The sequence below is a fragment of the Miniopterus natalensis genome, chromosome 2 (assembly GCF_054644295.1).
Source record: "Miniopterus natalensis isolate mMinNat1 chromosome 2, mMinNat1.hap1, whole genome shotgun sequence".
NCBI classification, from domain to species: Eukaryota; Metazoa; Chordata; class Mammalia; order Chiroptera; family Miniopteridae; genus Miniopterus; species Miniopterus natalensis.
In genome coordinates, this window is record NC_142082.1 from 61,278,635 (window position 1) to 61,305,433 (window position 26,799).

The 26,799-nt window shown below is 34.1% G+C and overlaps 1 pseudogene; it reads left to right on the plus strand.

Moving 5' to 3' along the window:
* Positions 1-516: 516 nt before the first annotated feature.
* Positions 517-26,799, plus strand: part of LOC107528523 (nuclear transcription factor Y subunit alpha-like) — a 93,853-nt pseudogene continuing 67,570 nt past the window's right edge.

Here is a 26,799-nt window from a genome sequence, read left to right on the forward strand (position 1 = left end):
ATCTGGTACCCTACTGGGAATGCCGCAGGCCATCCTTCTGGAGCCCCCCCTGGGGAGATCTCCATATGTGAGGCTGACGTTGTCAACCGCACCCAGCAGCCGCATTGGTTGAGCTGCCGGGGGAAAAATAGTATATTGATTAATGTGACAAGGGGATACCCGCTACAGGACTGGTCAGCTAAGGGCCCAAAATGGAAGGCGCTGGCCGAGTCCTTTTGGTCCGTACAGAAAGGGCCAATGCAATCTCAGCTATGGAGACTTACGGCAGCAATGGGAGGGGACATCATGGTGAATGAGGAACGGGGCAATGCAGCTGTACAAAAGGGCACCACACAATTCTACCGAAAGGTGCAGGCCTGTGTTCCCGAGCCTTATGCTCTTCTTGTGGGGTCACTTAATATTTCACGGAGTGGATCCTGGTGGACTATTACATGCCATAACTGTACCCTTAGCACATGTGTATATAACATATCTCAGGATGAGCAACTCCTGATCCTGTATCAGCCCTCATTTGTAATGATCCCTGTTAAAGTCTCAGGGGAATGGTACAATGACCGAGGCTTGCAAGTAATCCGGCAGGTCACTGAGATTATGCTAAGAGGAAAGAGATTTATTGGGCTGCTTATCGCTGGCATAGCTACCCTTATTTCAGTGATAGCAGCCAGCGTCACTGCGGCCGGATCCCTCTCTCAAAGTATTCAAACTGCTCACCATGTCAATCAGCTCAGCGCTAATATCACCCAAGCGCTGGGAACACAAGAGGCCATTGACTTAAAAGTAGAAGAAAGGTTGAATGCCTTATACGACACTGTGTCGATCTTGGGAAGAGAGGTACAGAGTTTGAAGCTGCGGTTAGATCTTGACTGCCATGCAGATTATAAGCACATATGTGTTACCCGCAAGAAGTACAATGAGTCCACCCACCCCTGGGATCGAGTGCAGAGACACCTGGAGGGGATATGGCATGATGGAAATGTCTCCTTAGACTTAAAGCAGCTACATCAGGAGATTCTCGCTCTGAGAGAAGCCCCGAAAATAGATACCTCCACAGCTGAGTTGGCTCAGTCTTGGGTGGAAGGGTTGAGGAAAGAATTTCCCTCAGCCAGTGACTGGAGACATGGTATAATAGGAATGGCTGGTCTGGCTGCCATCGTCCTGTTAGGTTTTCTGCTTACCCCATGCATTCTTAGAGCATTGCTGAAAGATGTACAAAATCTTAGAGTAGGACTCCACGCCTTGCAACTACGCACCCGTCCTGCCCCGCTTGAGCCTAGACCTTATATTTAAAAAATAAAAAAGGGGGAGATGTGGGGAGCCGGCGGGACTCCCCCCGGGAGGACCCGCCGGGCGAGGTGCTGCCCAGGGAGAAAGACCCGGGAGGCCCGCTTGCCCTAGTGCCATCAAGAGAGAAATCTCTGAGGCATTGACCCGAGTGGTGGGCAGCGGTGCTAGCACTCGCCCTGCTCCCCCCGCTCCCCCTCCATCCGAGGGACAGGGAACGGTTTGCATTCAGTGTCCCAGCTATCAATTTGCAGAGACCCATGCAACGGTATCAGTGGAAAATGCTTCCCCAGGGAGATGTGGATGAGTTAGTGGCCCCAGGCACAGAGGAGCTGCCTGGGTGAGCTGCAGAGGTGCCCTCCTGCTCCCTGACCCAGTCCTTGAGGCACCAAAGCAACACTAAATTCTAGAAAGGCTAATTAGGAAGCTGGCCCCGGCCGGAAGGGTTAAAGGATAGTTAAGCCACATACCAAGCCAAGGACTCTATCCTCCCCAAAAGTTCCCATTAGAAGCCGAGATAAGGATACTTTCCAAGGCCTGAGCTCCTGCAGGAGGCAGGGTGTTTACTCTGAAAAGGCATTCGTAGGACCTTGGAGTAATTACTTAGTATTGGGCTAAGGGAAGAAATGTGGGGCGGGGTGCTATTCAGCACAATCAACAGTGCCTGTATATATTGAGCGGAGAAAATAAACTCGGGGCTGGCAGCTGGCAACAGGAATGAGCTGCAGCCCTCCCGATCCCATCCTGTCTCTTGTCTTTCTTTTCCAATCCTCACCCCCTCAATCAGGTTCCCGTTCGACTGCCGGCAGGCTCCGGCAGAAATCAATAAAAGCATATTTAAAAAAAAAGATGGATCACACAGAGAAAGACAAATACTGTATGATATCACATATATACAATCCAAAAAAAAGCTGGACTCAGAAACAGAGAGTAGAATGGTGGTTATCAGAGGCTGGGAAGTGAGGGAATTGTGGATATGTTGGTCAAAGGTATAAAATTTCAGTTAAAAGATGACTAAATCCTGGAGATCTAATCCACAGCATAAGGAATATAGTCAACAATGGTATATTATATACTTCAAAATTGCTAGGAGACTAGATCTTAGATGTTCTCACCACAAAAAAGAAATAATAATTATGTGACGTGATGGAAGTATTAGCTAATGCTAGGGTGGTAATTATACTGCAATATATAAATGTAGCAAGTCAATGCATTGTACAGCTTAAACTCACACAATGTTATATATCAATTATGTCTCAATTAAAAATTCCATGAGGCCCTGAAGTAACAGTTAAGAAATTTTAATATCATAAAAAATAATATGGAAAAATCTAACAAAAGACTTACACCAGAAAAAAGGGACTAAAAGTCTGTCTTTTAGTGAGTGAAACATTCTAGAAAAGTATAAAACTTACGCTTAATATTAGCTATAACTGTTTGTTATACATAAACATGTTAAAAGGCAAAATGAAAACATATACAACTATATAGAGAGAAGCACTAAACTAGGGGGAAGAAATATGGAGCAGATCTATTTTTAAACCACATTTGATAATTTATTAATGTCTTTGAGAATAAAACTGCATGAAATATATCCTAACTTGCATTTTATTTTCAGTGTTCTTATAAGTACAGAATTTATTGTATATGACCAACAAAAGCAACACACCCATGGAATAAACTTTAACAGCACTCACTAAAATAGAATTTGCATTAGTGGGAACCCTGTTTTGTCATAAAAAAAAGTGATAGAATGGTTGAAAGACACTGTCCCTTACATTTTGTACTATATTTCTGAAGATATCTATAAAATGTTTGTATACTGTAATTAATCAATCATACCCAGGAACTCTTGGAGGCAAATAACTCCTACGTTAGTCCATAAGTCACTGACCTTAAATCTGCTGGGATAAATCAATTTTAAAAAATGATAAAATAAATATTTTGAAATTAAACATTTCAATTTAAATAATTATGTGATGCTTTTTATCCTGAGAAAATAAAATAATAATGTTTCTGTACATTCATTTGCATTTTATATGGAAGCTATGATTGACCTTTAAAAATATGGATGTTGCATGTCTCCTGCTACAATATACATCAGATATTCATATCACAAAATTTTGACAATTTATATGTTTTTTCTCAACAAAGCTTAATATTGTTTAGTTGCATTGTAAAGCTATGAAATGATACATATGAATATTAATAAACTAGCTCTCAACTTTTAAAATTACTTCCTCTCCAAAGGTTATGTGGAATTCTTTACTGTATATCCATCTCTCTGATATCCGTGAGTTAGGCAAATTCTTACCTTAGGACTAGTGCATAGATGCACTTTTTGCTGCTGGATGTACTTTTTCCCCTTCATATTTAACAAATGTTAGCTACACAGGATAAAACAGAGCATTCAAGACCTAAAAATTCAACTCTTTTGGTCAACTTACTGAAAAATCCCATACTACAAGGCATTTGAATTCTTACAGTGAATAGAATGCATAATCTAAAATTGCAGCCCAGCCGAACATGGCTCAGCGGTTGAACGTCGACCTAGGATCCAGGCGATAGGGGTTGCGGGCTTGATCAATGACTCTCTCATCATTGATGTTTCTATCTCTCTCTCCTTCTCCTTTCCTCCTTCTGAAATCAATAAAGATATATTAGAAAAAAAATAATAAAATAAAATTGCATACCCTCTTCCTCTCTAAGCAGGAAAGATTGATGGGGAAACACTAATTACTTTATGCAAACAAATTATCATAATCTGAAATTTTGCCATACTAATTATTTTTTTGCCATGTTTTACAAAGATTAGGGAAAAGTATATTTATGAGAAAATCCAGTATATTTCCTAGCCTTTAAGAGTTGTTCAATAAAGATTTTTAAAATACAATTCCATTGTATACATAAAGCACAATTTTTTTTTTGTTCCACAGAATTCTGTTACTATGGAACACACATAATAATTATGGATCTCAAATCAAACAAAATAACCACATGTCTTCCAACAGATCTGAGAGATGCTAAAGTAAAGATGAAATATTTGTTAACAGGAAGATTTAAATAGCCTTTATGCATTTTTTAGAGATGAAGAAAAATGTATTTCTAAGACATAAAAGTATAACTTTTCCGATTAATTGCATGTATCTAAAAACTTGCAGAATACACTTTGGAAGAAAGCTCTTTAAACATATTCTTTGTCCAGTATTAAAATTCTGATCCCACTTCCCAAAACCTGCCTTACCCACAATAGTCTTCATCTCAGTCATCAGCAACTCCGTCTTCTAATTTCTTAGCAAAAGCAAACAAGCAAATTGCTTAGTATTATTCTTTTTTCTTTCTCTTTCACACTGCTTGTGTGTGTCCAAAAATCCTGTAGGACCTAGTTTCAAATGAAGCCTGAATCTGACCATTGCTCACCTTCTCCCGTGTAACACCCAGTCTAGACACTCTCATCGAGCTTGATTATCAAAGCAGCCTCCTAATTAGTGCAATAGCCCTGATTATTCCAATAGTCTGGAATATTGCAGCACCCTCCTTATTGTTGCAGTAGCCCCTAATTATTGCAATATCCCCTCATTACTGCAGCAGCTTCTTGGCTATTGTAGTAGCCCATGATTATTTCAGTGGTCTTCTGATTATTGCAGTAGTCCCTAATTATTGCAGCTTTCCCTAATTATTGCAGTAGCTCCTCATTAATGTGTTAGTGTAGTAGTCTCCTGGTTATTGCAGAAGTCCTTCATTATTAAAGTAGCCTCCTAACTGCTCTCCTTTTTGCCCATCATTGCTCCTCTTTAATCTCTCTTGAATATTGCAGTCAGCATGATCCTGTTAAACCTTAGGTCAGACCACATTACTGCTTTGTTGAAAACCCTCTAGTGCCTTCCATTTCACACACAATAAAAGCCAAAGCATGTTGCATGCCCTGCAAATTCCTCCGCTGCTAGGAATTAAAGTCTCATGTTTTCATACTCTGCTGTAGGCACACTCGCTTCCTCTGTTTGCATCAAGCATTCTAAGAATTCTGCGGGCCTTAGTTCTTGCTCATATATTGGCTCCTATGTAAATAGTTTACTTGCTCAACTTTTGCCCTCTGTTCTCAATGTCACGTTCTCTATGAGGTTTCCAAGACCACTATTTAAAAATGAGGCCCATTCTCCACTCCCTATCTCCCTGCCCTGTTTCACTCTTTAGTACTTAGTATATATTATCTTCTGTCATACTACAAGTTGTTGTTTTTTAATCTTATTTGTTTGTTTCTCTCTTGCCCCAAATAATGCAAGCAAGCTCATAAGGGTATGTGCGGTTCTTGCCAGTTTTGTTCAGTGTTAGATCCAATTCTTTAAATTCTAAAATATAAAGAACAAATGCAAATATGAATGCAGTTGTGAACACAGTAAGTACGTGATTAATAAATGAATCTCTGTGTGTATGATTAAAGGTTCAGCTACTGAAAAGTGTGAAACTTATCTACCTCACGTCACCATGGCCAGGAAAACAAACTTGTTGACACCAAGCCCATTCTGGAATGCCCCTACTGGATCTGTAACACCCAATCTCAAGGATCCCAGATTTTTCTGTAAATGCATCACTTTTCTTAACTCTCCCACCTTTGATATTTTACCTGAATGACTCAGACTATGAGAATTGTACTGTGGGAGATGACAGCGCTCCTCTGCTTTTGTTGAAGTGCTTGTGAGTAGGTGAGGATAATGCATTCTAAAAACCTGGACCATCTCTCTGGGTAGACTGTGGAAGTGCCCACAGGCAGGTACACATTTTCAATGTGGCAGTTTGCAGGTTGTCTGGTCTAGAAAATGTCCAGGTCTGAAGACAGAGAAGTTAGGAGCAACAATGAAATAGTGAGGATATTTTTTTCTTTGCATTACTGGGACTGTAATGTGAGAAGAAGTTTCTATGTCTCCTACACTGGAATTTCACTGGGTGACTTACATCAGACCTTCAATTTGATGACACAGAGTCCTAGGGAATACAATTACAAGGTACCGAAGGAGTATTTGCACCTATAAAAACATGGAGGGATTCACATCCTGCCCAATGACACCATCCACCAGGAAATTACGGTAAAGTTAGTAATTGCACATTGTGCAGCAGATGACTCAAATGCAGACATAAGAAAAAACTTTTATCTCAAAATATATTTGAAAATATATATTGAAAATAGTAGAAAACTAACAATTGTTAGAAATACACTACTTCTTCATAGGACTTCATATCCTATATATCTATATTTGAACCAAAACATATGCTAGAATACATTCCCATCTCAATCAGTGAGGGCATTAAAATGTCACAATTATTTTTTAGCTCATCTTCTTTTGAAGGAATTATGAAAATAGCATAAGACACTAGTGAGTAATAGAGATAATAAGGAGGTATGTAACATCTTCTTTTGTAAAATTACAAAATCACTAGGTAAAATTACAAGTGAGTTAAAGGGATAATGTTGTCATTGCATTGTTCATTGTGATAAATATTCATCTTTCTTCCATCTACTTAGATAATTGAAAATTCGTTAGATAATTTATTTTCTTATTGAAAATTGTGGTGTCACTTCATATTCTTGTATGCCCCTAGGCAGAGGATTTTCTAAAAGATAACCAAACAAACAGGAAACTCTCACATCTATAGACATATAATACAAATGTGCAAAATTAGAAGATTCACCTTAGTTTTTAATTTCTTAGATGATGCATATTTATGCAACTTGACACATTTCACCTTAATTTTCATACTAGTTTTGTGGTTAGAATTTGTGGCCTCAATCATTGCTTATTGATTCAATGCCATATAGAACCCTTGACATTTGATATACAAAACAATCAAGTTTCACTACCTGAATACTTTGCTGGAAATTAAAGTGTCTACCATTCCAGAGGAAATAAATTAACAGACTACTTTTGGATAGGCACATCTAAGTTGAGTTATGTACCTTAACCCTTTTAATTCTTATATTTTCACCCCTTTTGATATATCTCAAAAATAAACAGAAGATAAAATATAGAACATATTTTTTAAAATCTCATTAGTTGTATTTAAAAGATAGGTGGAGGCTGTCGGTGTAGCTCAGTAGTTGAGCATCAACCCAAGAACCAAGAGGTCACTAGTTGGATTCCCAGTGAGGGCACATGCCCTGGTCGTGGGCTCCATCCCCAGGAGTGGGCATGGAGAAAGCAGCCAACTGATGATGTTTCTCTCTCATTGATGTTTCTATCTCTCTATCTCTCTTCTTTCCTTTCTCTAAAAATCAACAAAAACCTATTAAAAAAAAAGATAGGTAAGGGAAATAGAAAATTTTCAACATAGTTTTTGAGACTATTGAATTAAATTTCATATTATTTTGAACCTTTTGGTAAATTAACATGAAGTTTTGGAGCTATGTATATAATCATTAATGTTTATTTCATGCATCATGTCATTTTAAGATTTGGGAAATCTGAAATCAAATCCCATATCATTCCTGTAATCCTCAGGAAACAAACATAAAACATTGATTTAAGGCTTGACATTTTGATTTTAACTATTTATACAAAAAATTAGTATAACAATCACTCAAGACCCATTTTAACAGTGATTAGCAAGTAATAATAAACTTAAGGGAGAGATGGTGATTCAATTAAAATGGCTGTTAAAGTGTGTGAGCATAAAAAAAAGAAAAAAAGAAAAAGATACCCACATCATTTTCTTTTAATTATCTATATTAACCATACTATTACTTGGGAGTAATTTCATTACTTTTGTTTTTATGGGCATGAAAATCAAATGAGCTAATCAAAATAGCTAATACTTAAAGTGAGTTAAATTTTAAGATTATAAGCTTTACTTAGAGATGTTTGAATGTGTTGTTTTTATAGCTTAGTGCTATGTTTTAATAGTATAAAAGATAGCAAATTTGTGAAACTTCAATTAATATTTAATATTCACAGTATATTTTGTTTTACTTACTAGACAAGACAATTATTGTTTATTTTGTTTTTTAATTCAGTATTTTAAGTTATTTAAAATATTTAGAAAATTAAGACAAGTTTTGACTGTAAGATTATCATATGCTTTCTTCTCAGGTGCTTACAATATCAATAAAGGAAAAATATACTACTAACTTTTTAATGTTTATCTAATTTGCATATTTTGTCAATTCTAGATGCTTTTACCAGTGTAGAAGAAATTGACATAACATTATTTTAGTGTTTGAATAAAATTAAAGATATTTTAGTTTGACTCTTTTTAACAGATTAGAAAATTGACACAGATGTAAAGTCATTTGACAAGTTTACACAATAAGTTAAAGAAAATTTGATAACCCATATAGAAAAGTGAAAACTTACTTCGACCTGGGAAATAAAGGATTCAAATAATAAATATTTAAATAAGTACATCCTGCTTTTTTTAGAATGCCTTTCATGCATTTCATGTCATTCTATGTGCTTTACATGTACTAACTCAATTCCCACCTTAATTTTCACTTAAGAAAAAAGTTATTGTTATCTTCACTTATGGAGTTGGGATTTCAAGTGCAGAGAGATTTAGATACATTTCCAAGGACATATTGTAGATCTAGGATTTAAAATAAGTTTTGTTTGATATCATAGTCTAAACTCTTAAATATGACTCTACAAATCAAGATTTCTGTACATAGAATTTCTACTAGAGTAAATAGTGTTGTTCTACAGTGTTGTTTTTTCTCTCTAATCTCTGCTATGTCTTCATGTCAACACTTATTTTCTTCAACCTATAACCTTTATATCCTTCTTGTTTCCATTGCTTCTACAACTCTTACCCTATCCAAGGCTATTCTTAGATCATTAAATCTTGGAATTGGATGGGACCTTGGGGTCTGCTCTCACTCTTTCATGTTACATATTAGGAAATTGAAACGCAGATACTTAAAATTACTTGCTTTAGGCCCTACAGCTAGTAAATGATAGAATTACAAATGAAAGCATACCTCCTAAAAGTTCTATTCTCCTGACAGTAAACTTCTTTCCCTTCATATAATGTTTATTCTACGATGGTAGCAGCATGTCAGTCTAAAATTCTTTCTAAAGGATGCCTTAAAAGTTGAAGGGGCAATTTGTTTTTTTATTTCCTTTCAAGAAGTGACTCACTAACAAACTTGAAATTACAAGCATAAGAGTGAGGAATGACCTTTTAAAATATTGGAGGATTACAACATATGGTTGCTTTCTTAGGATAAATTAGAATGAGAATTATACTATCGTATGAGCCAGGGCCATAAGTAGTAACTGCTTATGAACTATTTAAAATCTTGGAAACTTAGTGCAATAAATATTTATTATTTACTCAAGTCACAAGTGGTTGACAGTTGGATAAGTCCATTGGACAGATCTCCTCAGTGGAAACTGAGGGAAAGAACTGCCTCACTATTTGGAAAGGACTATTCTCTCTTAGGCACTCCTAAGTGTCGTCTTCTAGTTCCTCTGCATGCTTCCAGTCAGTGTGCAGACAGAGGTGCAGAGGATCCTGCAAATTGCTTTGTGACAAGCCTTGGATTCAACTCGTCTTTGCTGATCACATTACATTTGAATAGAATCTAGTTACATGTCCCTAATGTAGTTATAAGAAAGACTGAGAAAGATAATCTTTCTGTGTGTCTCGGATAAGGGAACTAAACTGGTGCACGTCTTGTCAGTGTGTGCCTCAGATTAAGTTCTACTGCTGTCTACCCCAAGGTGGATGAATACTCTGGTAATTAAGGCTATGCTTTTACTCAAAAGGATCCAAGCAAAATGGACAAAATTATCCAATATGAAAAAAAAAGAATTTTATAAAAACCTGTAAGTATAGCTTATCCAGACACATATTAGTTTTTGGTACATACAAGTACATAGAATTTTTTCAGTTATACATGTCCAAAAATTTTTACCAGGAAGGTCAGAATCTGTCATTCATATATCAAACCTTGTATCTAATATTTGTGTTGCATCAGTGTGCACCCTTGGTATCTTTTACTAAACATAGCTCTGATTAGAATTTGGAATAAGAAGAAGACTTTCACTTCTTTCTAAATGCATACTCAATCCCTATGTGTATTCCAACACTCATAAGACATAAATGTGTCCTGGTTATCTTTTTGCGTCCAGAAAAATTTACCAGGTTAAAGTAGATTATTTCCTGTCTCCACACACTCTCTTAATTCAAATTCTCTGCAAATGGCAAATGCAATATAGAACTATTAAATATATGTTATACTTAATTTATATACTCTAATCAATTATTATAATAAATAATATAATTTACAATTGTAAAATATCAAAATCTTGGAAAACAATACAATACTACAAATCTACTGAAATGTATACCTAGTTTATAATGCATCTTTTCCCCTGGAAAATGATTCTTACTAATAGAGCTGAACCCTTAAGACTCACATTTCATTATATGACCTTATCCCATGACTGTAGTTGATTTGGTAATGGTAGAGAGTTGACTTGATTAAAGCTGATTACAATTTATATCCTGGAAATGTCAGGAGATCCTTGGAGTTAAATTTAGTTTTGTTTTGTTTTGTTTTGTTTTAATTTGGTTTTTTTTTGGTGTGTTTGGAACTTTATAACTTTAACATAAAAACAATAAAACTTGAACTCACCATGTTCTTTCTTGTGAGTTTTTACTCAGAATATACCTCAACGGAAAGAAAAGTGAATGAAGCTGATATGCAGAAAGAAGCACAAAGTACATAAAGATTTCTGGTTGCTTTGTCCAATGACTAAGTCAAGCTTCTGTCTAAAATTAGGATCTGTAATATTCCCCTGTGAATTACTTACCTAATGTTTATCTTTTAAAGATGGCTGAGCAGGTTTCTTTACTTAAAATAAAAAGAAATTCAACTGTAACAAATTCTACTGCAAATGTCTCTCAGATTCTAGGTAGCTGAATACATAAATAATATGCCTGTTTTAAGATAACATGCATTTTATACTTTGCTTAGACCAACACATATAAGAAAGAGAGTTAAAACATGTAAGTAGAACAACATAGCAGGAGCAATCTTAGTCTTTAACTTTCTATGCCAATGCCAATTAAAACTCTAAAATGTGGAATACATTTTGAATTTCCAAGCAATGAACCTTCACTAACATTGAGGTAACATTTAAAAAAAAATCACTATCTATTTTTTGAATGATTTTCACACATTTACTTGTAAGCCACCTCACCATTCTTTTAACATTCTTTCTGTAAATGATGACCTGTTAACTAGTATGTTAACAGGCAGATAAACAGCCTGTTTGCTTAAGAATTCTAGGAACTAACTACAGAAGAAGCAGACTTTGACCTTCAGACATTCTGGCTTCGGGATATTTGCTGACCTTCAACCAGTTATCTGAACAGACTCTGTTGGCTTGAATGTAGTTCCCTCAATGGAGAACTCTCAACACCCTCCTTTCCATTCCTTTGTTCTTTATTTCTTTTTTTCTTTCTCCTTCCCCTTTACAAAAACTCCTGTCCATTCTGACTGGTCATGAGATAACTCGTGTCTGAAATTACATTAATTTAAGTAATTTTAAACACTTTCCAGACCAAAGAAGGCAGCTGCATGGGCAAATTCTGGCTTGAAACAGCCGATCAACAAGGATGGTCCTTGCGATGAGACTCCACCATCTTCTCAAACTGCCAGCTCTTGAATAAACCACTCTTTCCTTCCGCTGTCCCTCGCCTCTTGATTATTAGCTTTTGAAGGCAGGCAGCCAAACCTGGGTTTGGTAATATACTGGTGTGGGATCTTACTGAAAACTGAGCTTTCATATAAGAAGTAATGTAGTGCCCAGAAAGCCTTAATTTGTGGAAAAATTGGCCTGTAGAATTCCTTAGAGAAAACCTATTTTAGCTCATCCTGAATGAACCATAGCACTAATAAAGAAATCTGGTCTCAAGGTACAGGAATATAATTTTCTCTTTGTTATGAGCTATAATTGGTTAATGTATTAATATTTGTGACTCTCAAGAAAAGGGACTATCACTTGTTAGGTTCACAAACATATGTAACAGTGACAAGCTCTTTGCTCACTGGCGGGTTATGATAATTGAGTGTCATGGTTTGTAGGAAAGAAATAGAATATTGTTCTAAGTTTGAAATGCAAACATTCCTCTAACTAACATGATTATAGCCAGAAATCTTTCCCAAGGACAAAGTTACAACAGCTTATTCATTTATCAGTGAGATGATTTTTTGTAAAGTGGATCTCTACAGCACAGGTAACACAGAATACACAACGCAATTAATTAATTTCTAGATTGAAAATAAACAGACTTCATTCAGGAGATTAATAAATGCCAGGGATGAAGGCTTGTATCATTCCTGAATGGTATAGTGGAATTTTATAAATACAAAATTATAATACAAAAATGAAAAATGCAAAGATATGAAAATTTTTTTGCCAGATCAGTAGTGCTTTATACATGAATAAGCTTTCTTCCTTCTCATTTTTTAAAAAAAATTAATCTGTATTTCTGCTTATATTACTTTAATTTAAACATTTTGGTGGCTGTCATTTATAACTTGCTCTTAGTGAAAAAAAGATCTGTAGATTGAATAATTGCTTAGATGGTTTACATGTTTTATGATGGATTCTTTTAATAAAGTGGTATTCTTAGCCTTGGCACATTCATAGAGTAAAAGGAAAAATCTACAAACCTTGCTACCAGAAAATAGAAGTTCCCTTAATGTTCCTATTTTAAGTTAATTTGCCTTTGTATATCTAAATAATGTATTTATGCTGCTTCTTTTGAATTTTAAAGAACCATAGACAATGCTCTTACCAATAGATAATTCACTCTGTGAAAAAATGGGATATGTTATCTTCATATCCTCTTGCAGTCTATTGACTGGACATGTAGTAAGTATATTATGACTAGTCTTATTTGAGAAACTTTTTTTTCTGAAAAAAAATAATCATCTCATCCCATTTGTTAAGTTTTTATTTATCTATAATTTATCATTAAACACTCCCAAATATGTATTTATGTTTATGTGAATTCTTGGGGGGGGGGGTGTGTACATGTGTGTGTTCCTGTGTCACCATTATGAACAAGGTTCTCCCAGAAGCCTTATTAGACTGGCTTGTTTTGTCACTAAGCCTGCTACACATCTCTGTTACAGAGACCCACCACCGCTATCATTTCAGTCATTCCTTTGACATATCACATTTGTTTAAACTCCTTTTTCCTGGATCCATGCTTCCTGCTTTTTGCTTGATTCCCTAATTTGGCTGCACACTTACTTGAGTAATTTTATGGTAAAGGATACATGGATTAAATTTTTCTTTATATATATATAACATATTGGCATATATATATATATATATATATATATATATGTATGTATATTGCCTGTGTGTGTGTATATATTTTGGAAATTGCAGTAATGTATATATTATATTTACATATATTTCAAGAAATTTGTATTAAACTATACATATTATGTTGCAACATATTGAATAGTTACAGTTACACAAACGGTAATTTTATAATGGGCTTGATTTCTTACAAATATTTTATCTTCTTGCAAATCACTATAGCAAAACAAAACAAAACAAAAAAATCTTAAGCTTACGATATTATTTTAAACTATTCTTTTTTAAAAAAATATTTTTATTGATTTCAGAGAAAAGAAGCGAGAGGGAGAGAGAGAGAGATAGAAACATCAATGATGAGAGTCACTGATTGTCTGCCTCCTGCAAGCCCTTCTGACTGGGGATCGAGTCTGCAACCCAGGCATGTGCCCTGACTGGGAATCGAACCATGATCTTCTGGATCCTAGGTCAATGCTCAACCGCTGAGCCATGCTGACCGGGCAAAACTATTCTTTTTCACTACTGTGACAACAATAGTTATGAGTCCAAGTTGTTTAGCACACATTTATTTAGAGCCTACTATATGTCAGCCACCCCAGCACCAAGACACAGCTCCTTTGATTGAGGAGCTTATGTTGATCACAGTCTTCCAAAGTTAAATTTTGTTAAGAATTACAATATTTATGTGGATTATATAATAAATACAAACAGGTTATGATCATTTTATTGTGATTATTTACTTATTCATGTAGATTCCTTTTCATGAAATTTACTTTTTGGAATGCATTCCACCACTCATTTGCCTACTTAGTAACAACCAGCAGATGGTGTTATGTTCTCTTTTTCTTGATGGAATTACTAATAATGCATATATATGACTTAGATCTAAACATTAGGTGTCTTTAAGGTGAGTTCAGGTTATGTGACAGACTATGATAACTCCTTCAAAAGAAGTTGAAAACAGTATGAGTATTTTCTTTACAGTAGAAGGGAAGATTAGTGGTGGTAGCAGTAGTTGTGACATTTGTACTTCAAAGAAAAACTAATCATTTTTTGCTCTCATTTAGCAACCTCCTCTGTATATACATCCTGTCTCCTCTATTTAAAGTTGCAAATAAATATTCTACATTCTTTTCATCTTTACTGTTTATTTGCACTCCACTCGAATGTTCTAATTTCTTCATCTCAGTTGACAATGCAGCTTTAAATTCTATCAACAAATTTCATTAGTAGTTTACTTTAAAACAATTTGGTTGATACAGAACACCATAAAATCAACCTTAACTGACCACTCAATGTACTGTACATATAAAGAGCCCTCCTAAAATTTTATTTTGTTTTCAAGAAAACTCCAATCAATTATCACCAAATAATAACAAACTCCACACTGCCCTAAAGGCTTGTGCATTTATTGGTGAAGGTTAAAGAGTTCCTGAAAAATACATTAGGGGTTAAATAGAACAGTGCAGGAAATGAAATAGCCTAGAGGAAACTAAGATGAGAAGGTCAGTTCATTTAACCTGGTGTGTAGACTCTAGAGTTCTGGGAGAGAAAAAACCCTCCAGTGAAAACCTGTATACACATTCATAAACTTGAACCTGCAGCTCACCTAATTTTATCTCATCACTTCCATTTCATTGTAATTTATAAGAAATTAATCTCATTCAAACTGTAATTTTTATCTTTATGTCTTTTTTGCACTATTTGCTGCTGTAGGATTTTGTTTTCAAAGATAAAGAAAAATTACATTTGTAAAAAAAATTCTGAATTACTACAATCTGAAAACTGCTGAAGATAAATATTAAGATGTTTAAAACAGAAATGGACCCCCAAAAATCCCATAATTATTATTCCTAAGTAATTAGCTGTTTTTCAATCGTTAATAATATAGTTGCTGTTTTCAATGTACAGAAAATTTGCAAAAAAAAATGTTAAGAATGGCTATTTTAAGATGTTAAAATGTGAGGATCCTAAGCCAATAACATGCGTTCATTTGAATCCTGATGTAGCCATAATAAAGTAATGACTGGTGATACTGTTAGAATATTCGTGAAGATTCCAAACAAAAAACAACAAACACAATTTTTTTTCCTTGATGAAAGCATTTTAAAAGCAGAGAGATGGAGGCTGTTTCAGAAGCTGTGCAGACTATGTAATCTTTTCAGATACTTTAGACATTGCTACTATTCATTACTAGTAGGCTTAGTTTTGCTTCAAACTCACTTTCTTTTCCTTCTCTTCAATAAGGGTATAGCTTTTAAACAGTATTAAAAACTGGCTCAGAAATAGTAATAAAAGTGAAGATTGCTCCTGATTTAAAATTACTCAGTGGGTTCAAGTGTTGTCGATCTAATCTACCACTGTCATTCCTGTGAACTGTATACATTTTTTTACTCTTATTGTCTCTGCATTTATTAACTGGATTTTTTAAAAAATAAAGAACAGCTTTCCCATATCAACTATAATTGCTAACTCTAAAATATAGTTCATACAAGAAAAGCAAAATAAAATAAAATAAATAAAATAAAGGCACAGGAATTTTTCTTCTAAAACGTAGGCCAGACTTGAAAGACAGAAGAAAAACATGAAATGTGATTTAGAAATATTTAAGATGAATTGTTTAAAAAAAAAAAAGACATTACTAAGTTACATATAATTCAGTGATCCTATATTAAACAGTAGTCCCCCCTCCCAAATAGTTATATTTGGTCTTCCATCTGATAACCCAAAACCTACTTTCAATTTGTGTTTTTATCTACATTTCACAATATGCTTCTTATTTGAAATGGAAAACAGATTTGATAGTTACCATCTTCTTTAACTGCATGCACATTTATTTCAGTGGATGTCAATTCCTTTGACCCTAAAAACAGCTTTACATTGTTTGTCAGTTTATAAAAAAAAAAAAAAAATTCTCATCTTTCTGGATCTCTCTGTTTCTATGGTCATTGTTATTAAATAAAAGGAGAATTATCCACAGGCACATAGTTCTTAAGATTGAATCTTTTCTGTAACACCTATTTTGGTACCTTGGTTACAAAAGCTATAAAGGGGTTTGTTGCCTTTTCAACTACTTTTAGAAATCCTTTACAAATACTCAAAATCAAAAATCAGTTTTAAAAAATGGCATATACACAAAATTATTTTTCCCATTAATAAGCAATTTGGAATTAGTTAAAATTACTTGACATGGATATTTAATGTAGATATTTAATATTGTAATCTGCCTTAAATCCTGTATTATTTCCATATCTGTTCATGCATTTTTAACACAAACACACAAACAATTCTTTAATTAGAATGCTCTTTATAGTGGGCAGAATAATGTTCTCCCAGAGATATTCACATCCTAATTGCTGAAACCAGGGAATATGTTACTTTACATTGTAAAGGGATGTTAAGATGGCAGATGGAATAAAAGTTGCTAGGAACTGACTTCAAAATAAAGATATTATCCTGAATTATCTGGATGGCTGAATGCATATGGAAGAAGGAAGCAGAAGTAGAAGGTGGGGAGATACAACAATAACATTTAACCTGCTGTAGTTGAATTGAATATGGATGAATAGGTTGATAAACCAAGGAATATGTGTGGCTTCTAGAAGTAGAAAAGGGCAAGGAAATGGATTCACCCAGATAGCCTCCAAGGAGGAATGAAACCTCGTTGGCATTTTGATTTTGTCCAGTGAGACTTGTTTCAGACTTCTGATCTTCAAAAATGTGAGACAATGATTTGTGTTGTTTTAAGCCACTAAATTTGTGACAATGTGTTATAGCAGTGATAGAAAACTAATACACTATTCCCATTAGTAAAGAAAGGACTCTGCAGAACACAGTAAGATGCTAAGTTACAAAGTGTTTACATTAAAAAGATACTGAAATCATTATCCCAAAGTATTATAGATATCATGTTTTCCAGCTTTCCCGCTTTACACCATGAATACAAAGTGGTGGTAGTTATAATTCTTACTTGTAAACAGAAAGGGACTTGGAGACCTTCAGCAGAAGAAGCTTTCGAAAGATATCAGGTGACTCATAAATAGATAAGATGTATTGTCAGTCAGAGAAAACATACAGGAATTAATTATGGAAAATCAAACGTAAGACATCCAGGTTTGAGTGCTGTCTACTGCCATAGCTGGACTGTCAAGACCACTCTTCCACTCTTCTTGGACACTTGTCACTGTCCCTGCCACGGTGAAAAGTCTCTCACTTGCTCCTTTCTCTTTGAGACACTGTTTAATATTCAAACTTCTGGAGGGCCAAACCTAGTGTATGTACACACAGTCTAGATCAGCGGTTTTCACCAGTGTGCTGCAATAATTTTTAAAACATGCGATACCTGGCTATTTAGTCAGGGGCATTGACGTCTTTTCCCTTAGACTGTAAAATTAAACACGTGTGAATCAATCAAAATTACACTTTTTTTTTTTTTTTTTGCCAGATTGGCAAAAAATACTGTTTTTGGTGTGCTGCAGAATTTTCGTAATTAGTTTATGTGTGCCATGAGATGAAAAAGGTTGAAAATCACTGGTCTAGATTATAAGGGAAACTAACAGTTTGCTTTGACTTTGGGAGAAGATAGATCCCTATCTCCCTCCAAAACTCACAGGAGAGCTTCTCAGATTGAAGAGGAGTTTGCCAAGTATCTCACAAGTGTTCCATTAAATTAAAAAATAATATTGTTGCTGTTATTATTATTATTATCCCATTGTAGCTGCGAGGAAGTTGAGGTTCAGGTTAATGGTAATTAGCCCCAAGCCATTTAAGTCATCAGAAATAAAGAAGTAATCTTCAGATGTCTGATTCTATCTCATTTTCTGCAAAAATGATGCCTAAAATTCAGCATGTATTTCACACACTGCAGTAAGAAAATGGCTTTTAAACTCTAACAATAATTAAGGATGAATATTGGCTTCAGAATAGAGCATATGGATTTCTTTAACTCGATAATTTTTTATAATTAAAAATTGTTTTTATCGTAGGTGTCAGCTATACTACTCCTGCTAGGGATGCATTATCACCCACACTAGTACTGAGATGATCAAATCACTATAACTCCTTGATTTCAACAACTAATCAAAACTTCAGCAACCCCAGGTCCTGTTGGTAGCGAGCAAAATCTTAAGCTTGCCAGTGGGAGGTAATGTTTTCTGTTCAAAGCTCAGGTCTCCCTCTTCATTATTTCTCAAGAGCTGCATATAAGGCAAAGGGTTATTGGCCACATGGGGCCTGAAGCCAAGGGAGTGTGTGGGTACCTTGCAACTTCATGCATATCCTCACTGATTTTATTCTGGGTTCTTGCCCCTCTAAGAATGCACCTACCCCATCTAGCTACCGGCGCCGTTGCAACCTGCTCCTGCAGCCCGGTGCCGGTGGTGCTCACTCTTTCCTCTGCTGATTCCGCCTCCAGGAATTGCTCTTTCCTCTCCTTGGTGATTGCCTTCCTGTCACAGCTCTTTTTGAGTTACCATTCGATGCCACTGCTCCTATAACAAAGTGGTTGGGAAGTCTGCAGAGAAGGAACCAAGCTTAGCCAAGTTTGTTTCACTTGAAGTTTTTTTCCCAGAGAAGCATTTTATAAAAATAGTCATTTCTACCAACTGTCCACTCTAATGCCCATTATATCAATTTCTTTTCATCTTGCTATTTTATTACATATAAGTGTAAATATATTTATATATATATTCTTTATATATGTGCTTATGTATTTTTATCCTATCATTTCCCTTTGCTTAAGTTGACTTACATATCCTTTAGACAGAGTTCACGCTTTTTACTTTTTTGAATGTCTCACTAGAATTCTGTTTATCACTTTGACCAGCATGGGATCTCTTTATAAATTAGAAAATACAGATAAATGAAAAATCATCACCTGAAATAGACAACCCAGGGACAAAATGGCTATTCTTAATATATCTTCCTAATTAGGATGGTTTGTGGTGCTCTGACAGTGTTTTCTGTATCTTTCATGACATTGGAAATTTTGAAAATATCGATCTTTAATTTAGTTTCACTTCTACCATGTCGAGCAGAAATTCCTTAATGTGCATTTCAATTATGAAACGGTGGGTTTTTTTCTATTTTTGGCTTTTAGCGACCAAGTTCCCATTTTAATATATTTCTAGGAAGGTTATCTGTATATTAGTTTTTGCTTTATTGTATCTTTGCTGAAAGTTCCTTTAAGCCTTTGTAAGAAAATTTTGATTACTACCTCTGTCAGGAAGATACACTGCTGGTTATGCAATCTTGGCTAGAAGTAGAAGATCTAAAAATCATGATTCTTTATCCATTCAATATTGATATTACACATTCTTCCTAAGGATTTAGGTTTATTATTAGGTTTAATTTAAATAAAAATATTAGATAGTTAAATCATCTATTTTATGTATTTATATATAGAGATATCAAATATTTTCCACTTTGTAGTCTGAAATAATTTTCAAAATTTACATTTGGCTTAGAAATGATAAACTGTAATTCCTGTTATTCCTGTAAATCCTACTCTGGATTTGATTGTAAAGAAATATGCATTCTATAATATCTTTTTTTATGCCTTTATCAAATTTGCTTTCCTTAAACACATGTAATACTTAGATTGGAGTCCATGTAAAAATTACTGAAGTAAAATACATTAACATAAAGCACTTTCAGTTAATCAGTCTTTTGGCACTCTTAGAACAAGTGCTTCTAGAATACGGCATCACATTTAAGTGCTGATTCCATCATATACGTTTCACACTCTTTGTTTACCATGAAGGTTGATTGGTTTCGGCTGTAGTAAAAAATGAAATTCAAATTTGTAATTTAAATAAATGTAGCTTCCCTTATAGCATTGGCTTAAAGTAAAAGCTTCCACCCTCATCCATAAAATCTTCCCCGAAAGTGAGATTTGTATTTCTCTGTTTAGCGAGGGGCATCAGGTCACCAAAACGAGGATCATGAAAATGAAAAACTAAATTTAGTAATGCTGGCAAGACCCTTGGGGTGGGTATTTGGAAACTGGAAATCCTTAGTGAAAACAATTGTACCATTAATCTTTGGCTTACTAGCATCCACTTTCAGTAAAGCCAAATTCTCAGAATGAGTTCACTGAGATGTACAGCCAATGAGGTCAATCAATGAACATATTAAGCAGCCAATGTTCAAAAAGTTTTGAAAGGCACTTACTGCACAAAAGAGTTACTAAGAATGGTATTGTATTATGCATACAGCAACAAGATTGTCACCTCCTTAGGGACAGAAATTATGTGTCATTTATATCTTGCTTTCTGGGATGATGGGGGAGGAGATTTAGACATTTCTGGAAGGGTAAGGATAGTGAAGAAGAATTTATCAAAAGGCATGTAGAGATGGACTCTCATGAACAGGGACTTGAGTTTTTGTGCTGATCTAGACAGAAATAAGGGCAAGAAGTGTCTAGATCTGGGAATCTTCAAGGCTAATCACATTGGTGTGATGTGGTATGGTGTGATATGGCGTGTGTGTGTCTGTGTCTGTGGCCCCCTTTTAACTCCTGCTTATGCAGATCTAAGGTTTATGGAAAAATTGTTTTTCTTTGTATATACTTATATTTTTATTCAAACACTATTAATAGATTATGAAGGATACAGTTTTATGATCCCCAGCATATTCAAGAATCAAGGAGGATTTGACCAACTGATTTCTTTGTTTCTCTCAGGATAGTTAATTATTTCAAATAAATACTAAGAGGAATGATTCTAAGACATGAATCACACACTCTATGGAAGTCTCAGATTAAACAATTTCTCATATTGATTCATAGAATTCGATTTGCATATTCTTCTACATTGTCATATTAAAAACTAGAGTTCTAAATTATGAAGTATTTGTGGAATTTAGCATTTACATGCATTTAATAATAACTAGGAAAACATAATAGCATGACTAGTGAAAATGGACTTATTGAGATTGTGTAGTCTGAGTCATGTGTTAGAAATGCCACATGTGACCTTGGCAATATATTTGGTTGTAAGTTTTAGTCCATTGGTCTATATAAAAAAAGTATCTTTTCTCCTATGACCTTATGTGAGAGTAAAATCCTGGTTAAGCAGACTATTCTTAATGATAAAAGAAAGTGAAAATATATGATCTATATTTTTAAAATCAGAAAATTAGCCAATACCTACATATTTTCTTTTCTTTCATCGATATTCACAGCATTGCTGAAATATAATCGCATGACATTTAATTTAAATATAATTTAAAGATTATACTATGTTTAAACTATGCCTGATTTTACTATTTATGGAAATCTCAACATATGGTAGAATGTAAGTTTATTAGATAGTCAGATAAAAAGATATTATGGTTTTCTGCTAATAATGAGTAATAAGTTTTATTTATATGTATAAATATGGATTTAATATCAGTATCAGTAGACAATACTGTGCTTATTAGTTATTTGATATACACTGAATATTGTTTTTATTTCACTTAAACTAATTTTCTCTTTAGTTAGCTAATATCAAAAGTTTTTTTTTGTTAGGTAAGACAAAATATATTTTTTTAGTATTAAGATTACCACACACCCTATCATCTATCTATATTTAACACGCACACATTTAGCTTGTATTTATTATCTGACAGGCAATTGTATAAGATCTTTGCACACATGATTTTATTTAACTGACAAAAATGCAGCAAACAAGCTAATATTAATTTATTTTTTTTAGAAATGGAAACTGTGGCTTTTTAATATGTACAATTTGACCCAACTATCAATTATAAGCATCAAGCTCTGAATCCATGTTTTATTAACATTTTATCATAATAAACATACAGATACTTTTATTTCCTATGATTCTCAATTTCACCATGCCTACAGCCTGCCTTTTCTTTTTTTCATGTACTTTAGCCAAAGCTAATATTCTGAGACAGGAACTTTAGCATGAGGATAAGAGCAAAAAATAGCTGTTAATGATTTCAAGCGATGAAAGATGTGGTTGTGGTGGCACTCGGAACATACAGGAATATCAAGAGACTGCAGACCTGAGGGTCCCAAGTGTGTTTCTGCGTAGAATGAAAAAGCAAGTGGAGAGAGCAAAATGCATGAGAAAGAGAACTGTTTAAGAAAGAACATACTAAGGTAAAATGATAGAAGAAATGATCAGAAACAGTGGTAGAAAGGTTAGCCTAGAAAAGGCTAGGAAGAAAGAAGACAAGGACCTAAGGAGATTTAAGTATCAGGAAATTATGAGGCGAAAAATCATGAGGTGTAACTGACGTGAAGAATAATGAGGCAGAGGAAGCTGAGTAAACACAAATTGATCGCTTTGAGCACATACGGGATCAGGAATAAACTCTTGAGCTAATGTGAAAAGCTCTGAGTGGGTGTTAGGGTAGTGATAAAAGGCTTGAATTAGGTGCCAGTGTGGGAACTACACAGTCAAATAAAAATAACTGGAATGACTAATGAACAGCACTGGGTCATGTAAAGCCACTTTAAGTTTATATTGAATATTTCACTCTTTGAGAGATTATTTTAATCAACCTGCCATATCTTCCTGAAAAACATGCATACAGAATTATCAAAACGCTGAGACTTTTAATTTTTTAATTTGATCTTAATGATTACATGAATAAAGCCTGCTTTTTTGTTTGCAGTGCAGTGCATTGTTAAATATTGCACACAATCTTGTAATTTACATAGACTTGCCAACAGTGTGCTTGCATAGATAAAAAGGATTTTTAAGTTGTAGAAAATTTTAAATTAACAGAGATCTAAGTACTCTTCAAACAAAGCCATAAATTTATAAACATTACTAATTCTCTCAAACAATATTTTCAATTAAAATAGAAAATCTCTACACAGTAAAAGGGAAGAAAAGAAAAGCACCCTTTCTAAAAATACTTTATTTTCTCCAGTTTCGTTATCAAAGAACTGACTTGCCATCTCTGTGTACTAATATAGATGAAAAGAATCTTTATTCATTATAAACAACACAATTAATAAAGCACTGAAGAGCCTTCAAATAATTTTAAACAATATTTTTAATGAAAATTATCTATACAATATAACATTTAAAAATAAAAAGTCCCCTTTTTTGGAATTTGATAACAGTGTTTTCACAAAACTGTGTTCAAAGACATGAACTATAAAAATGGGTTTTTAATTTTAATACTATGTAGGTGGACAATGAACTAAGATGATAATATTGAGAAGACATCCATTAACAGAGTAGAGGATATGTTGTTGGTTAAAGAGAGCAATTAGAAATCTCAGATGGGAAGATGTTAGGGGTGTTACCATAATTAGCTAAATATTAATAAGAAGGGAGAGAGCAAGGGAAGTCAGATATCATTAAGCATGGTAAGCTGGGGCCCTGAGCCCATTTGTTTCACCAGGAAGCTACAGCTTCATACCCCCTCTAGGGAACCACCAGTCCGTCCCCCAAGATCACTGTGGGTAGAGATAGAACAATGAAGGGAGAGGTAAACACATGTCAATAGAAGTCAAAATGGCACAAGGGAAGATACTTGACCATAGAGGCCTGGCCCCCTAACCTGGGGAAAAGATCATTGGCTAGGGGGTGGACCCAATGCAAGCTGGAAAGCTTGGAAAGATGATTGGTTATTTTGGAAAAGCTCGTGGTTTCTACCAAGTCCATTCTCATGTTCTCTCTCACCCAGGAATATGAAACCATGTGGGGTCTAGTAGCAACATGGGTCCCCAGACTGCATGGGCTCCAAAAGGACTAAGCTTTAACATGAAGCAGAAACTCTGGACACTGGCTTTTGTTTTGGCTTGGATGAAGACAATATGCAACTTTTTCTATGGCAGGAGGAGGGAGATGGAACATTGGGAAACCAGGAGGGGAACTTCTTTGATTTTGCATCACAAATAAACGTAGCCACACCATAGTATCCTGTGGGTGGATCTGTGAAATGCTTTTCTCTCTATCCCAGGAAAGAGACTAATTTCCACCAACAACATGGGGGATGGGTGAAACAAAAGGGATTAAGATATGCAAATTACCAATTATAAAAACAGCATAGAAAATATAGTCAATAATATTGTAATAACTATATATGGTGTTACATGGGTACTAGACTTATAAGGGTGATCATTTCATAAGTTATATAAATGTCTAATCACTATGTTGTGCACCTGAACTTAATATAAAATTGAATGCAACAGTAATTTGATAAACAAAAAATTATCAGAATTTAAGGGGGAAAATTGTTAAGTGATTAAAAGCTGCCATTATCAAAAACATTTCTGAAATTTTACTAAAGTGTTCTTCCTTATTTGATTCTATGAATATACAAAAGCTTTAAATACAAGGGGTCTACCCAAAATGTACACACACTTTGTATAATTATTAATTCCAATGGTTAATATCTGCAAAGAAAGAAACATCAATTGAGCTATGTGAAAAAAAAAGTGTGCATATACTTTTTTGGGACACCTTATATTTATGAAAACATGCAATTAATTTACAAATATATCACTTTATATATAGAAGGATTTTTCACAAGTGTGGTCTATTTTTTCTCAATTCAGAGCTCAGTCTTGTGTAGATTTTTATTTCATTTTAATGATATGTTTCATGCATACTGAATAATACACTTAATACATATATGGAATATAAAGAATAATATAATAAACATCTGTGTACTCACTCAAGCTAAATTTGAGAATATTACTAATATTGTTGACAACTTTAAAACAGATATTCTTCATTTTTTGCTTTTTTTATACATTACTTCACATACATTTCATATATATAAAGATGAATTTAGTATATTTTTAAACTTGATATAAATTGGATTTTACTGCACATTTAACCAATTTTTCCAACTCAAATTATATTTTGAAATCTGTGCAGCTACAAATTGTTGAGTCATAATTACTCATGATTAGAATTTTATTGGATAAACATGTTAAAGTTTATATTATTCAGACCAAAACAACTGGAAAAATATAGTATACATAGAATTTGACCATTAAGTTCTAAATTTGCCTATTGTTTAAACTTTATTCTAAGTGTCATTAGTATGGATTAAAATAGGGTTATACCTTTGGTGTTTTTAGAAGTAAGATTTTAAATTTATTTTATTAAAGAAGTGTAAAGACATGCTGATGTATTTTGAACTTTTAGTACTGCTAGAAATTTCAATTTTAAACAAAAAGGAAAAAAAACCTGAGAATATATCTGAATTCATACATTATGTGAATGATTTCCTACCATCATGAATAAAGAAAAAGAATGAAATAATGCTAAGTATTAGTGAAATTAAACTGTAAAATAAGCTCAGTTGCCTCATATTATACCACCTTTATGTTTTTGGTAAGATCAGCTTTAAGAGTAGAGAATAGGAGGGGAAAAAAGCAAAATCACATAGAAATATACCTGAATTTATTCATTTAATTTGCATAAATCCCCAATTATGCATCTCACTAATTAAATAGTGAATGGAAAATTAAATATTAAAATATTAATAAAAAATTTGGTTAAATACAAAATTTAAAAATAATTTAAATTTGAAGTTCACATATCAATCTATCAGAAAATGTTATTAGAGTATAAATTGTATAACTCAACATTTCTCAGGTAATACCTGTCACTTATAGACATAGGAGATGGGAAAATCATTAAAAGTGAGATTGCACATAGTTACTGAGTGAAGTGCAATGTGCCATTTTCTGGGCCACGTTCAACATGTGGGCCAATGAATCTCACTCAAAGAATAATAATTTTTTTACAGTGTCATACAACAAAATATAGGATTCCTAATTCCAAATTCACTACTGTTTCTTTTAAAGCCATAGTCGAGATGATCATTATTATTTTTATTAGGCTTTGAAATGATTAGGGCTGCATATCTGAAACATGGTTTTATCACTCATGAATTGATATATGTCTGAGTTTTTCATACGGACTCATAGATCTGTGTTCTTATCCATGGCCCTTGGCTACTTGAAGTTAAGATTTGTGAAGCCTGAGGAATGAAATTTTACATGCATATATGTATATGATTCAAGGGAGAAACTTTTAAATTTTTTTTGTATTCTCCAAAATATTAGTGACTTCTCAAGACATTTGTAATCATTACTGTAAGAAATATGGGTCTTTCTTTTAAACTTTTTCCACGTAAGAGAACAGAAGCTTCTGAGTACTTTATTAGCACTTTTTATATATTTGAAGAGACTTATGAAAAA